Source organism: Silene latifolia, chromosome Y (assembly GCF_048544455.1).
Source record: "Silene latifolia isolate original U9 population chromosome Y, ASM4854445v1, whole genome shotgun sequence".
In the NCBI taxonomy this organism is placed as follows: domain Eukaryota; kingdom Viridiplantae; phylum Streptophyta; class Magnoliopsida; order Caryophyllales; family Caryophyllaceae; genus Silene; species Silene latifolia.
The window spans coordinates 353272576-353289802 of record NC_133538.1 but is presented as its reverse complement, the minus strand read 5'-3'; the positions used below and the strand labels follow the sequence as shown (position 1 = coordinate 353289802).

General features: G+C 35.0%; 1 long non-coding RNA gene across 1 annotated transcript; it reads left to right on the top strand.

Moving 5' to 3' along the window:
• Positions 1–6669: 6669 nt before the first annotated feature.
• Positions 6670–11756, top strand: LOC141633738 (uncharacterized). Its single transcript, XR_012538514.1, has 5 exons — positions 6670–7161; positions 7321–7421; positions 7528–8511; positions 8774–8816; positions 9650–11756. It is a non-coding gene; the product is annotated as an uncharacterized LOC141633738 (long non-coding RNA).
• The last annotated feature ends 5471 nt before the right edge of the window (positions 11757–17227 follow it).

The following is a 17227-nucleotide window of genomic DNA, read 5'->3' as shown; positions in this document are numbered from 1 at the left end:
ATTCGACAATGCCATAGATAGGTTTGATCTTTGTCACCAACCTTTAATTTCTTATTATTCATGTATAATACTTCCGTGGTTTGATCTAAGATATAAATTCCATTCATGGAAACTGCTTTGCCATAAATCATTTCATTAAAAGAGAAAATACAGGTATTATCCTTTATTGAAAATGCAAAACCGTCTATATCGAGTACGGAAATAGAAATAATGTTCTTAGATAAACTGGGTACATAGTAACATTTATATAAAATAACTCAAAACCACTAGGGAGTTGGATTACATATGTTCCCTTCGAGACTGCAGCAACTCGTGCTCCATTCCCGACTCGCAGGTCCACATCACCCTTTTCGAGAGGTATGATGTTCTTTAGGTCCTGCAAATTATTACACAGATGAGAACCACAACCAAAGATCAAGTACCCAAGTTCAAAACTTGTATGGTTAATCTCAATCATATGAATATAAGATGACATACCAACAGAACGACGCGGCTCTGCTTTGATGTCCTCACGGTACACGGGACAATTCCTCCTCCAATGTCCAATCTTGTGACAATGGTGGCACTCAATGTCACCGCCCTTGCTCTTTGCCTTGCCCTGTGAGCCACTAGTCTCACCGGCCCACTCTACTTCGTTTCTGGCTTCTTAAACTTTGGCTCACCTACGACTAGATCGCCATGAGTCTTGCCCTTACCTTTACCCTTTTTGAAAATCGTGAGAACATCCTGCTTCACACTCCCACTCAATTTCATATCCTTCTCGGTCTGTACGAGAAGGAAGTGTAGCTCATGAGGACTCTTTTTCAAGTCATTCATGTAGTAGTTCGCCCTGAAAAGGGCAAAACCATCGTGAAGAGAATGAAGCATTCGGTCAATGACAATGCTCTCACCGATTTTACAATTACTGCCTCCACTTCTCGACATTCTCAATCATGTGAAGAACGTGTGGGCTAAGCGGTTGGCCCTTCTGGAGTTTCGCATCAAAGAAGCGACAAGTATGCTCATATGTAACGATTCTCGGTGCCTTTGAGAACTCGTTAGTGAGCGTGGTGAAAATCTTGTTTGCACCTTGGGCAATGAAGCGTCTCTGCAAATTGGTTTCCATTGTAAAGATGAGTACGTTCTTTATCGCAGCCGCTTCCATAACGAAATCACTATAAGCGAGTGACTCGTTGGCTCCTGCATTGGGGCCTGGGTTGACCGGTAATGGCCCAGTTAAATACCTGAGCTTACCGTCAGCAGTGGCAGCATTCCGTAGTGTCGCCTCCCGATCCATAAAATTGGACCCATCATTCTTCAATCGAGTGGACTGATTCATTTGGTCCATGAACATTTTAAGCCAGGACGAACGATCTAGTGTGGCATTAGGCATTGGGATTGCGTTATTTCCACCATTTGTTGTAACAGTATTATCGATAATAAACGTGTTCTATACTGCGAAAGAAGAATAAAATAATAAGCATGTGCATCGTTTTGATTTTAAGTCTAATGAACTAATGTCATAACGCGAAGACTCAAAACATTTATACAATTGACCTCCCTCAAGAATTATATAAATGACCCCAAGACTCAATTCTCTGCAAATTGATAAGCTAACCTTTTAGCTAATTCTACCATTAGAATTCTTGCTCGATAAATTTCTGTAAATTCTATCTTTAGTCCATCATAATCACGAGAAACTCTTCGGACTATGATGTTGAGGTAAATTAAGTCAACACAACTACTTACCCAACATAGAAGGGGTCATATTAGGCCTACCGACGAAGAAGGGATTCATAGATGTTTGCCCTTATAAAGTCTAATCTCAATTTCCGTTTTAGAGGAAGACCTACCCCATCATCTTTAGTTTAATTCATTTTAAGTGAACTATAATCTAGCATGCGAGAATGAATAAACTAAGGTGATGGCTTATAGACTGTGACATCTGCATGTCCATGAAAACTAACATACAACCTATATGAGACAATTTTCATGCATTTTAGAAGTAGGTGGTTTGGTTTTAGGCGGAATATGATGCAATTACTAACTTGTGAATGAAAAGCAATAATAATGAAAGACGTAAAAAACAGTAAAAGTCCTAGTGTGGCCTATCCTATCAAAATGAACAATAAATACAAGTTTGGAATCCATCCTTGGACCCGATAAGCTTGTCTTGATGTTCCATCTTGATCCATGTAGCGGGAGTGAGCTTGAATCTTCATCTTTAGTCTTCTTTGAAATTACAATAAATAAAATTACGTAATTGACCTATTTATTACATTCTAATTTCAAAACCCAAAACTAAAATAAAGGAGATTCGAGATCTCATAATTACATAAAAATCATGTTTCCTTCATTACGAAAACATAATTTGACTAAGGCCACACTAAGTAATACAAATTACAACCGATTGCAAAATTAAATACGTAAATAAAATTCATTCATTCGATTCATTCAACAAAATTAAAAGAATCAACTAAATAAATTAAATATACATGACACAATTCCTTAATTATGTTGATTAATTTATCCAAACCACCTATTTAAATTAAATTAAGTGACAATTCCGCAATTAATCACATTAATTTCAATATTAATCCATATTAAACTTGTAATATGAATTCTATCCGTCAAAATTTTAAACTGCTTTAAAATAAATCGGTATCGTTAAAATGTGAACCGTTTCACAATTTATAATTGGCCAAAATAAAAAAAAACTTCCCTTTTTTTTCTTGTTTGGTCTCGGCTGAACCAAATAAAAGAAAAATATTTTTTTTTATTAAAATCCCAGCTCTCGGCTGGAAAAAGAAAACAGCCATAAAAATTTTTTTTTTTATTTATCCGGCAATAGGAAAAAAAACAAAAACTTTCCCTCCTTTTTTTTTTATGCGGCAAAAAAGGAAAAAAAACAAAACTTTCCTTTTCTTTTTCTGATTCGGTAAATAAAAAAAAAAATTCTTAAAAACCGTTTTTTTTTTCAACGGCAAACCCTAAAAATTGAGCCGTCAAAATAATATTTCCCTTTTGCGGCAAAAAGCCCTAATTCAAAGATTTGATGAAAAAATGTTTAAGTTGCTATTAGGACATGATTTAGCAAATGCATTAACAAACATGATTAATCGTATATGCTAAAACTATATAGGAAAAACAAATTCTTATATCAATGAAATGATGATACTATATGTATTTTAACTTAATCTGCATTAAATCAAAATCTACCAATTCTTCATATGATAATTTTAACCGATTAAAACAATGATATGATCTAAAGAAATTGGATATAAATCATCAAACAAAAGGAAAAACGAAAGAAGGAAAAAAAAAACAGGCCGAAAGATAAAAAAACTCGGCCAAAAATTTTTTCCAGCCGAAAAAAAAAAGAAACCCTAATTTTTCGAGAATTAGGTTATAGTTTACATACAATTTTTTAATGAAAATCATTAAAATTAAACTTCGTGGCCTTTGCTCTGATACCACTTGTGGGAAATAATCTGTATACCTCCCTTAAAATTGAAGGATTATAACGAATTTAACAATGATGATTAAAGGTCATAAACAAAATACATAAACAAAGTATAAAGGATTCAGAATTAACCTTCGGTCCTAGCAAAATTGGCCTAAGAACAATATCAAAATTGATATTCGCCTATCAGTTGCACCCAAGACGATATGAGATATGCCCTTCTGATTATGCTAGAAATCGATCCAAAATTTTCTGTAAAATTTAGGTGTTTTTGTGTTTTTCTGATGAGAAAGATGAGGCAAGGTCAAGAAAAAGAATTAGGGTAGAATAATTCTCTCCCTTTCTTTCTTATACTGGCCGAAAATTAGGATGAATAATACTTTCCTATTTTCGGCCCAACTGACCGAAATAAGGAGTATATCCAAAAATATATAAAATGTGTTGAATTGTCATCTAGTGAGGATCGAACCCATGACCTCTTGGTATGTGTACCCTCACTATTACCACTATGACACATTCATCTTGTTGATATTAAATATAATTGAGTATATTTAATTACAATTAATGATTAATTAATTCAAGCTAACATTACATATATTTAATTAAATATAACTTATTATATTTAATTTACGAATTGATAGTTAATTCGTCTCAACTAATATTATTTAATTTTCATTAAATAATTATCTCATCAACACATTGACTAACTTTTTAGTCATATTGGGCATCAATGTGATTATATTTCTATAACCACATTTCTCAAACACATCCTATAGGTGTGACCTTTAGGGACCAGTTGATCACCGCCATCTGTATGATAATAACGTCAAACTTTCTAGCAAGCCAACCGTTATTAGGTAAACGTTAATCAACTGATTAAATATACGAAGTATAACCTTGTGAACCTGTAAGAGATTTACAAATGTTATCACACTAATTTGTGGAGGACACAAGCTCCAACAGACTTAGTCGGAACATTTGATTGATTGTGTGATAGTTGTTGCTTGTCTTAAGGACTCTGCCGTTGTTTATACCATAGTGCCCTTCCATTGGCTTAACTAACCCTGGACACCGCTAAGTAATCATTTCTTGGCCTCTTCACCCTCAAAAGTCATTATTTCTACTAATAAGTTAGTTTAGTTAGTTTTTATGCTGCTTGTAGATTTTAATTCAAGGCTTTGCTCTCTGGTTTTGGTGCTTCCTGCTTCCTGGGGCTGGTCTTATGTCCATAGGCCTGTGATTGTAGTTGACATTGGTTGTTTGGAGCTTTGACTAATTCTTGAGAGTTTTAATTCAAGTGCTATGCTATCTCAAATTGTATTTTGTTGTTTGGGAAAGATTTGATACAACTGTGCTTTAACCACTCTCACTTTCTCACTTACGAATTTATCACCTATACTAATGTTCAACTCCTCAGAACTTTTTCGTGTAACTTTTATGTGCGCTTAGATAAGTTATGTGGGCCGGGCGCATATTCTATCTTAGGGCCTGGAGTTTATGATAAATCCGTATTCGGGGTGTATTAATTTCATATTGTTTGTATCTAGCGTCAGCTGTTCTGGCAGACTCAATTGGCCCCTAGGTGGATTACTCACAGATCGATTGGAGCTGTCTTCAGCTTCATTCTTGTTATTAATCTTGCATTATTTGTTTTAGAAATGTCATGTTATTTAAAGACTCTCTGGTCCGAAATCTTTCTTTGATTGTTAGTTTCGGCACCTGTCGCGGCTCACTTTGGACGCCGCTAATGAGGTAGATCTCTGAACGTGATGCTGAGGTAGTTACTTTTGATTTTTTTATTGAACTGACAGCCGCCTGTACCATCAATCGTTACTAATGGCCTAATCATTTGAACTTGTACTTTGTCAACAATGTCTCTCCACCCCAGTTTTTTTCTTTAGGGTTAGGTCCGGTCACGTACTGTTGTGTGCTAACCTGTTATTTAGCGTCTTAAAGTGGGTGGATGTGTACCGACCAGCAAGGTTATTATGCGTCACATTGGTATGTCTGACATAAATGCCTCCATCACCTTTCAAATGCCCTACCAGTGTGAGTTATCACTGGTTACCGCTTAACTGCCGGGGGCGTAGGCTGTACAGTGACAACAATTGTTTCTAATGCTTGTTTCTCTCAATGATTGCTCTACAAGTTACTCTACTCAATAGAAGAAAAACAAAACCCTAAAATCCTCTTATCATTGTTTTAAACCCAATTCTGGGAGTGCTTTTTGAAAGTTTTGTGTTTTAACCAAATTGATATTTAGATTTTATTGGGCGTGTGCACGATGTCTGTTTCCGGTAGTTGGATTGACTCATTTCCTGCTCAACACTTGGAGTGACTCATTTCCTGCTCTTCATCTATTTGTGCATGGCCTGTTTAGATCCGACAACCTAATACTGGTCAACAACCTACACTCATGCCTCTCGGGTAACCAGGAAAGTGTTGTCATCACCGGCCACTTTGCTCAAGATGTTCCGTGGACTGGCGCTGCTGACCCCGTTAAATAACTTCTGCAACGATATTTCCTGGTACTATTTCAATTCCATACTTCTTTGTGCTTTATTGCTCTGATGTACATCGTGGCGTTTGTGGGTTGATGTATTGGGGAGGTTGTTCTATTGAGCTCTTTTTTTTCCTAATATTTACAGATACATTTTTTGTGTTCCCACATTCGCATTCTGTATTTCTGAACACCACTATAGAGCGCTGGAAGCAGTCTTGGAACTGGGGTCTTTTCGAAAGTAATGTTGCAGTGGTTACGGGCTGAATAGGGGGTGAGGTTCTTGTCAAGCATTTTAGAACATTTTTGCCCTCGTTCTTGAGAAACCTTTACTGCAGTACTATTGCATCAATTGCTTCTAATGTTGATTCCTCTTTATAATTGCTCTTAACATCAATTTACTCATCAAAAAATCTCGTCTTCCTCTTATCATTGTTGTAGACCCAATTCCGGGTATAAATTTTTACTATTTTGATTTTATAATCACATTGATATTTAGGTTTCATCGTACGTGTGAGTGGAACGCTAGAAGCTTAGTCTTGTGTGGTATACTTGTATGTGCTATTTTTGGCTCAATCTTTTACTTACATATTTGCATTTTTTTTATATTTAGATTGCCTTGTGTGTTGATGCGCCGATATATTTTTATTTGCAAACTTATGAATCTCGGGTTTGATTGAAATTGGTCTTTGCTTAGTTTTCGTGGGTTATTGTCGTTCTTTGCAAATTTAGTGTCATTAGTGGGTGTATTGATGTGCCTATTTGCTAACTTTCTGTTGGTTCTTGTTTTAGGGTAGATCACTTGGTAAACCTTGGTATCGGTCCATGGTTATGCAATTTACTTCATCAGTAAGCTCATTTCCACTCAAATTAACAATGGTATTATGAGTTACCCATTCTCAATTTATTTGTTTCTCCTTTTTAGCAAATCTATTAATACCTGTCTGTTCCTTTATTTTTGAGTTTTACTCTCGTGATTGTAGTAGGGCATGTAATATGTTGAATTTTGACTATTTTTTACTCAATATTAATTAATTATTTACATGTTCGAACATGAAATTGATTATTTGGGATGGAGCATACATCAGGTATGCAGGCATTAATGAACTATTATGGTTACTGGCTTTCTTGTTATCGAAGAATGGGTATGCACTAAGAAAGCAGGCTCATTGATTTGACAGGAACAAGCTTGAATATATTTTCGTCGAAGAAGAGTCTGGTTAGGTTTCCCTCTTTGCTGCCTTTACATTTGTTTGCCTTCGCTTTCATTGGGTGGTTTTGTATGTTTGTTAATTGCATATAGGTTTGGCCAAAGCACATGTAGTGATCCATTGGCTTAGCGAATACTGACATCAGGGGTTGTGCACTATGTTTGCAGCTTACAACGTGCGACACTCTATGCTGTCTTTTGGATAGTAACTTATATTGCATATCTTAAGGTGTAGCTGAGTCTGCCATTGCTTGCACTGCGCTAATCAGGTAGTTTAACGGTTCATTTGGTTACAGTTGCTTGCTATTTTGCTCAGATGCTTTCCTTAGGTTAGAAGACACCTCCTTGCTAATTGATCATGGTAATTGTTGTCAGGCACATGCGTATAAGTTCTATTGTCTACTGAGCTGCTGTACCCCACTTTTACTTGTACGAGGTTAGTCAAATTGCTGCGCTGATATGACATTTGGAGCTATGGAAGTGTCTTTGCACTTGGGACCTTTTCAAACTTGCTGATTTGGCAATCTGGAACTACGCAGAGCTGGAACCTACCAGATTTGAATTCTTTCAGACTCATTCTCGTTGATCTTTAATGTCAAACTTGCTGATTTGGCAATCTGGAACTTTGGAAGCATCTCTTCGGGTGTCTCCACAGTTGCCATTGCGTGCATCATACTCCCTCCTATTCGGGGTTTTCTTCCCCTTTGATGTGGGCACAAGATTTTAGAAGACGATTAAAGAATGAATAAAGAAAGATGGTGGGGTTTGTGAATTGTAGAGAGGAATGAATAATTAGGAATTAAATAAGGAGTTGTGAGTAAGGTAGGGTTTAGTGATAGGAGAGAGGGATGAATAAAATAAGAGTAAAAGTTAGGTGGGGTTTGGTAATAGGAGAGAAGGATGAATAAAATAAGAGTAAAAGTTTCCAAAATAAGAAAGGGGAAGAAAACCTGAATAATCCGTTTAAGGAAATAGGGAAGAAAATAGTGAATAGGAGGGAGTATATAAAGAATGAGTCAACTATTCTTGAAGTGTTAGTTATTTTTTACTGAGCTCGAATGATTTCTTGGGAATGACCAACGCTTCCTCACAGATTGTTATGGTACTGTTTTGTTTCAATCGCATGCATGGGCGTTCTATTGTCTACTGACGTGCTTTTTACCACTTTCAATGGCAATATATGGGACGGTTTGCTGACTCACAAAGTTATTGCTTTGCGCATTGATATGTGCGGCAATCCTTTGACCCTGGTAACCTCTCTAATTTTGTGTCGTTGTGTCTGCAGATTGTATGGAGACCAAAAATGCGAAAAACGTATATTGATTTGTTTTAAGGTGCTTTCAGTTCTGGCCTTTTGGGGTATGCTGTTGAAGCTTTTTTTTGTATGTAGTTTTTTTTTTTAAATGTCTCACTGTGATTAGTGATACATGCTATTACCGTTCCGTTTAGCGGAATTTGGTATGAACCACCTGGTGACCTACGCCATGGGTTGTCTATACTCCTGAGACATTACGGTGCAGACACAACAACACAAAAGTGCGGCTCCTTACAACTGCTAATCGGAGTTTTACCCTTCCTTTTACTGCTTTATATATGTAGATTGACGTTGTTGTGGTTGCAGTTGTCTGGGGCTACGGAGTGAGAGTTTGAGCTTATAACACGAGGTATTGATTCTAATCTAACCCTAATTAATTTGATTAGGGTTAGTATTTTGATCTTCGTATTCTGGGCTTTTGACTCATATACCTTAATAATCGCTGCTTCTCGACTCTTGGTTCGACTAACCTATGAATAAGTCGACATCAATCTACAGGCTGAAGTGGTGCTTAAGCTCAAAAATTCTACTTATTTTGATTCCAAAAGAGGCTCAAAGGCAACGTCTTTTATTTTTCTATCTTTATAGACATAATAGCATGTCTAACGTGGAAGACTTTTACTCTTCCTTGATTAGACGTGCTGTTGTTTCTGCAAAGATTCAAGAATCAAGGATGCTGTATTACAAGGTCTTTTGCCATTAGAAGTGTGTTAGCTCGACAACTTGGCTATGAGTGACCGAGCTATTTGAAATGTCGTAAGATTTTGAAGAAAATGTACTTGTTTATAATGTGGAAATGGGCTTGGCATCCTTAAAACTGCAAAAGCAAATTGTCAAAGAGCATGCATTAGCTGTAAAGCCCATAAAATAAATGTAATCAGCTGTAGCCTGTCATTTTCCTAAAATAGTCTCTGGGTTTGACATAAAACAATCAGTTTACCCTTTTTAGCATGTGTGTATGCACCAATCCATAGTAGCTGCTCTACCAATTTATTAATCAGTGAGACACTTGATCAGTTGATAACTGCCATTGGTGTGGTTTTCACTCTTGTGATTGTGTTTCAGCTTTTGGACAAAACACAACGTTAGCTAGAATATGTGATTAACTAGCTGCTCTTAGAAAGGGAACCATCTTCCAGACTCGTTCCTTGCTACATGACTCTGTCTTAATCTATCTTGCAGGTTGTGGCAGTAATGAAGCTCAATAACTCAGCTTCAAGATAGTAAATTGAAGATGCTTCCACCTTAACTGAATAAGACATGATCTTTTTTGGCCGTGCCCGTTGATTGCCATGAAGTACAGGTTAGAGTTGCCCTGGCTATTAAAAAGCTCATTTTGAATTACTTATCGAACATTACTTTGCACTAGTTAGCAGTTGTAGCACACCCACAATTAATTTTTCAGTATAAGGATAAGGACATTAGAACTTGCTTGAGCTTTTGCATTGTAGGGTACGACGTACTTGAGCTGGTCTTTCTCAGAAGCCTGTTAAGAATATTAGAATATAAACTGGAACATCTTACTGCTGCTGATTTGTTTCTTTCACAAACATCTTCAGACTAAATTTTGTACGCGCTTTCCGTCTCTGTCATTTATTTACCTTTTACATTCATTGTAAGTGGTATTTTACTCAAAGGTAAACAAATGATTGGAACGTAGGGAGTAGTTGATTGAAGTTGTACTATATCTTTATTAGGCCATCTAGCCCGTAATAGTTGATCAATTGGGCCTTATATAGTTACTCTGGCCTATGTGCCGCGGTCTCTATTCTTTTCCTTTCAAATAGAAACATGAAGTGTATGCGACTCATAGTTGAACAAACGTACAAAGTAGTTGTTGTATATCTCTGTTCTTCCACCTTCATAGTTCCGGTTTATTTGACATCACTTCTTCTTACGAGGCACGCCAATTCACATAGGTGAGTGTTCATTGCACATTATGAAACTCATAAATCTCAAAAATCTCTTATAAACCTTTTTATTGTCAAGATATGTTTTCCAGATTTTCTCTTTGCACTTTGATTTGTTATAATTCATAGGTCTATTCATTTTTTATTGGGTATACTGTGTTGAGGTTCTTTTCATCTTAATGTTCTAGGATTCATTAGCTGTGACTGTTGCTCATTCCCTATACCATTGAGGGTGATCGTTCTTTGGTCGCCCTATACAATCTCATCAAGTTAAATAATGTCATTTTCGGAAGAGAAAAGATAGATGTCAATAGTCCACATAAGTCTACTTTTTAATGAGCCATGCCTGTAAAATATAATGGAGATGTAAGGTCTTAATCATGTTTTTAAATCTCGATTTGAAACTTAGAATTGGCCGTTGTGGCCTAATCTAAGTCTTCTTGCTATAGCGTTGGTATATGCCGCCTCAAGATGCAGTTTTGATAACTAATAACCTTTAAAACCAATATTGCTTAGACGTGACGGTGTAGAGGTTGAGATCTTATAGACAATAGATTGTCGATTTAAATTACCTTTCCTTATGTTGTACAGCATTGTGCCTCGTCTCGCAGTGTTTGAATATTCTTAATTTTCAATGGTAAATCCACCAAATGTAAATTTGTTACTGCTAATCTGCCTGATGTTGATGTGTGATTACTTGTTTTATTCTTTATTTTAATTTGCATAATAACTCGATAATTATGTTTTTTATCTCCTTGATCACAAACTAAACTTTCGGGTTGTCCCTGCCACAACCATACGCCCACCATCAAGAATTCGAGGGCTATCTCCATTGATTTATAAGTGGTTGGACTTCTGCCTACAACCTGCTCGAGACCTTCCATTCAAGCAAGGAGTGATTCCTGGTTCTTCCCCAACTGCCTTAGAGAACTTACCATCAAATCCCTCTAAACTTCTCCCAAAGGATGCTCCAAGGCAGGCAACCAACTTTGTTGGGATGCCACCTCTGCGATTCTTAGCCAGATGTGAATTTTTGGAGCTGCTTTTCGAGTCTGCTTTGTCAGAATATAGATTGTTGATTTCTACCATGAAGAAATCCGGTCATGGACCCTTTTTTTTTTTTTACCATATTCCAGGATACTTGGTCGAAATTTTATTATTGAAAAAAGAAAATAGGTGAATATGGGTTTATAGTGAGGAAAATGCACAAATACTATCCTACAACTAGTTGTATAAGAGCTATGTACAACCGCGTCAAAGTTATCGAGTTCTCACACAAAGTTGTTGAGTTATTTTACAAGTTATTGAGCTATTTTACGAAGTTATTGAGCTTGATAATTATTCTGTTAAGCTCCACAACTTTGTATCATAACTCGATAATTTTGTTAATTAATAAACAACTTTTGTAAATGTTCGACAACATTTGAATAAGTTGTTTATACAACCGGTTGTATAATACATTAACTGGAGGAAAATGTAGTAGTGTAAGAGCATAGCTGTTAGTCACCCACAATAATATTAGGATCTAAATTTGATTTGTTTCGAAATTTCGATCCCCGTTTTCTATATATATGATTAAAATGAAGAGATTGTAACTACTGAACAGTTATAACTTATAATGTCTCATGTTGTATGAATATAACGTCATTTTATAGAATAGGGAAATGTCCTTTCAAATACGCATAATGTCGGTGTGTGGTTGCTACATTGTAACAAATATGGTAGCTACATATAGCCGTAATATATACAATATCCATTTCTATTGTGATACTAATGTGGTCGCCTACAGGTCATTAAAGCAGAAGAAGTTGTGACAGATTGTCCATACGTTGGATGAGAGTAGTAATTATTTTTGTCACAACTCATGTACTCGATTTGTTTCTGGGAAAATAATTATTTGTTTAGTCGCTATTTTGTTTGCCTTCTATATAGCTGTCCATTAAGATGCCTTCATATGTGATTGCCTAAACGGTTTTCTAAATTGCGGTCCAGCGTCCGGTAAGACGCGGGACAACAACTAGTTTACATAAAATAATCAATTAAAGGATTGTGTCTTATATGACATGATTAGTCAAATTTGATTTTTAATTAAGTTGATTAGGAGAATTAATAATAATCTTTGTTAAAATAATGACGACGAAAAAACAACAATCAACAAAATCAATAAATGAAGAAAAATTCCATGTTACAATCTACAGTAAATATTTCCAAATAGAAACGAATGTAAAATGCGTGATTGGTGAAAATCTAAAACAAATGTAAACAGAAAAAGTATATATACATTCTAAAAAAATATTCCGTAGAATAAAAACATCACTAAATATTTATTGCTCCCATAAATATCAGGAGAAAATGTGAAATATTATTTAAACGATTGACTTAATACTTAAAAAATACATATTATATTATTAATACCATAATCATAATACTATTAATTGCTATAACAATCAGGGCCGGCTTAAAGGGTGTACAACCCGTGCGACGGAACATGGCCCCCGATTTTGAAGGGTCCCAAATCTGACATTCTGTTTGTGATAATATTTATAACATATAGCGCGAGATAAGATCATAAATTGAAATTTGTCGCACTGGTAGCAGCATTAGTTCATCCTGAAAGATCTTGTGGTCGATCCCCGGTGGCTACTATTTTAGGTTTATTTTTTTGTATCGCAAAATGAATACATGAAATAGTGATGTTGGTTGGTTTCGAACCCCCGACCATATGCCATGACTTTCTTATCAGAACCATCTTATCAACACTATCACTACTTGTTATTACGGTGGAGTAGTATATTTTTATATGTAGAAAAACGAATGTTTTCTTGTTTAGCCAAAAAACTTTAGTTTATAACGATTTTTTTTTTAAAAAATTCTTTTTACAAATTTATGTTATATTTGAGGTGGTATAAATATCTTTAGGGGTTTTTTAAGTTCCGTACCGAAAATGTCGGACCGGTCAAATATTAACTCACTTGTATAAATAGCACAAACATCTTATTATTTCTAGGTATTTCACTTTTATCTCATTTAAAATATTTGACCCGTTTTAACCTTAACCTTAAGGCGGATATATGTAGACTAGATTTTTTTTATAGCTCTTGTATTCAGTAAGGGTCGTGCTAAAGATCATCGACACTTTTACTAATTATCGTCGACAATTAACACATCTTTCCAATATTGCGCCCCATTAACCCCATTTGTCTCTCTCTCTCTCTCTCTCTCTCTCTCTCTCTCTCTCTCTCTCTCTCTCTCTCTCTCTCTCTCTCTCTCTCTTTCTAAAACAAAAAAGATGGTTTTTTTGAAAAAAAAATCGTAATTTAATTTACGAACTTTTCGATTAAAACGGTTTTAAACATATCGACTAATGACGGTAACAACGATCAAGCTAAGAACGATGTTCAAGAGATATGTTTACGTTTCAAGTTTATGATTTGACGAACGGATTAGTGATTATCGATCCACGCACCCAAAACTAATTTAAGACGGGAATTAATAATTTTTTTTTTAAAAAACAAATTGTTGAAAAAGGGCGTGGATGAAGAAATTTTTCGTCCAGACCAAGGTCCGGACAAAGAAATTTTTCGTCCAGAGGAAAAATATTTTCGTCCAGACGAAAAATATTTTCGTTCGGAATTTTTTTTTTTAAATAATGTAAAAAAAAAAAATTTACGGACGAAAATATTTTTGGTCTGGACCTGGTTCTGGACGAAAATATTTTTCGTCTGGACGAAAAATATTTTTGTCTGGACCTCGGTCTGGGCGAAAAATTTCTTTGTCCGGACGTTGGTCTGGAAGAAAATGTTTTTCGTCCTGAAATTTTTTTTGTTTTTAAAAAAAAAAATCATTTTCTGACTTAGATTAATTTTTGGTGCGGTAATTGATAATCGCTAATCCGTTCTAACAATAACGATTCTATTCTAAACTACCTAAATCTACTAACTAATTACAATTTTTTTAAAAATTAAACTAGTGTAGATTCTTGTCGTCGATTTTTTGAATTTGCTGACGGAATTGAAACGGTGGTGACGGAAATGTCGTACTTGAAAAAAAATGTTAATTTATGGGAGCTTTAGAGTGAGGGGTAGATTAGGAAAGTCATTACAAATTATCGACGATAATTAGTAATGTGTCGTCGATCTTTAGCAGGCAGGTTCAGTAAAGGGCCCCTTTTTTAATTTCCCACAGGGCCACCATAATCTCTCAGACGGCCCTGATAACAATAAGTCCATAAGCATATAATATAAATAGCAGTATTACTGATAATAACCAACTTACATAATTTAAATCATTAAAAAGAAACATCCTGCTAAAAATATAACAACAAAAACGCATTAAGGGAAGAATTAAAATTCTTTAAACATATAATTTAAAAAAAAAATCTTTAAACAGAGTGAACAATTTTTTTCTCGAAAAAAGGGAACAACTTCGAAACTTTAGAACCGGTTAGTAAGGGAATGTATATTATCTTCAACGAATAAGCTCCTGTGTCAATTATTGGACTCTGTCGTCAACGGGTTTTGAAATAACGAATTGAAGAGATGACGAGATGTAGATTAGAGACAAATCACATGTTTGTGAGACAATTTGGATATGAGATGATTTTTTGAGTTTTCATTTTCAATCGGGATTTAAATTTAATGGAAGCCTCTAATTTTATGGTTTCAAGATAAATAAAAAAAATTGGATATGGCTTGAATATTCAACGATTACACTAAATGCAATATTGATTAAAGGCCTCCCTTCTTTATCAAGATAAACAAGGAAGTTTAGAATTCATGGTAGTGTAATTGTTTTTGTCTTTACGGGAAAGAAATGAGGTTGGGTGAGAGAGAGAGAGAGAGAGAGAGAGAGAGAGAGAGAGAGAGAGAGAGAGAGAGGGCAGCCTTGGGAGGAAAATGAGTGTGTTGTTAGGGTTACCAAATGATTTTATGGACATTTTTTATAAAATAAAAATAAAAATGATTTGTGTATTTGTTTTAGATGAAGATGGGCTTATAATCGACAAATTAATATGGCCAAGCTAATTAACGATGCATAAGTTGGGACGTTGGGTATGGGCATTTTGCAACTATTGTCGTGTGAAACTAAGGCGGTTTTCATTAATTAAAATGATTTTTAATGGCATCTATCTACAAAGCATACAATGTTATTGATTTGAATTAAAAATAAAATTCCCTCACATAGACATAACCTTTCAATCATATCGGTTAGACGGGTAACGGGTCGATTATTTTGGATTTCGAGAAAAATGTTAGTTGACTATATTACAAAAATGGAAAATGGAAAATGGAAAAAACGAGTTTGTATAGTCAGGTTTGGGTCTACAAGTCGGATTAACATCTTTTTACAAATGTTATCTTCACTTTTTGTGTAATAAATATATACTCCCTCCATACCACACCAATGGTAACATTGACTTTTTCACACTTGTCGAGACACGTTTTGCAACGTGAATATCTTTAGTTATATATTATTAAAAATTATAAAAAAATGATATTCTTATAGGATTCATGACAATAAATCAAACAAGATCTCACATGACTATATTTTGTCTTATAGATTAAGAATAATATCAAAGATTCCCTACGACCATGAATAATGCCAAGATTCTCAATGTTAGCATTGGTGTGGTATGAAGGGAGTAGTTATTTTTAATTTTTATAATTAGTTACTTTAATGGAGTGTATGATATAAGTAAGAATACACGTTTTTATTTTATATATTTAATAGGAAAAATTACAAATAACCGCCATGTATTTGCGTATTTTTACAAATAACCACCATGTATTTGCATTTTTACAAATAACCCCCAAACTTTCACGTATACTCCCCAATCACCACCGTATATATGTCCCGAAATTCATTTTTCTTATTTTCCGACTCGTTAATTAACGATTCATGTCTAATACCCATATTACCCTTTCCCTACATTTCTCCTTACCCCCCCAAAATCAATGAAGTCCATCGAACAAAAATAAAACAATAATCACCCTCCAAAATCCCTTAAACCACATCAAATCTACTACATTATCCTCATTAATCTCACCAACCCATTTCATAAATCAAAAACCTACCCCAAAAGACCAAAATTTAGGCAAAATGGGATAAAAAAATATTCTGGGTCACAAAATTCTCGCACAAATAAGCTTATTTCCAATGCAATCACAACCGTTGCACCTAATCCCAAGATCTTACCGGAACCGTTTGATTCAATTGTTAAAGAATTGTGGATGGTTTCAGGTGGCGGAAATGACGGGAAATTCGGTTTTAAAATGGGTTTGAGGTGGAGGTGGTGATGGTGGTGGAAATGGTTGAAAATGAATAAGTCAAAATTAGGGTTCTTGATTGTGTTGGGGATTTCAATTGGTTTTGGGGATAAATTGTTGGAATATGTGTCCTCCGACAATAATGCGATCACAACTGTCGATCATAATGATCACATGTTTAAATCTCATTTGAAGAATACATGTGGGATGTAATATTTTACAGTCAACTGGTCCACACATATCGGTAATGATTGGTTGACTAGAGTTTGACATTACTGTCGTGTGACGGTGGTGATCAGTTGATCCCCTTAGGTCATACCTATAGGGAAATACTCTTAATTGATTATCGTATGTCGATACGAGTTAATTAAATTGCTTAAAATGGACGGATGATTTTGTGAGTAAAGTTAACGTGTCTTATTGTAATTCGATTAAATTAGATACGGTCTAAGTAATCGAATTGTTTTTTTACTTAGATAAAATTATTGTTTACGAAACAATTGAAATTGAATGAATAATTTATTATAAATACAAGACGTTGTAATTTATAATTTGATAAACCATTTTGGTACAAGTGATTACGA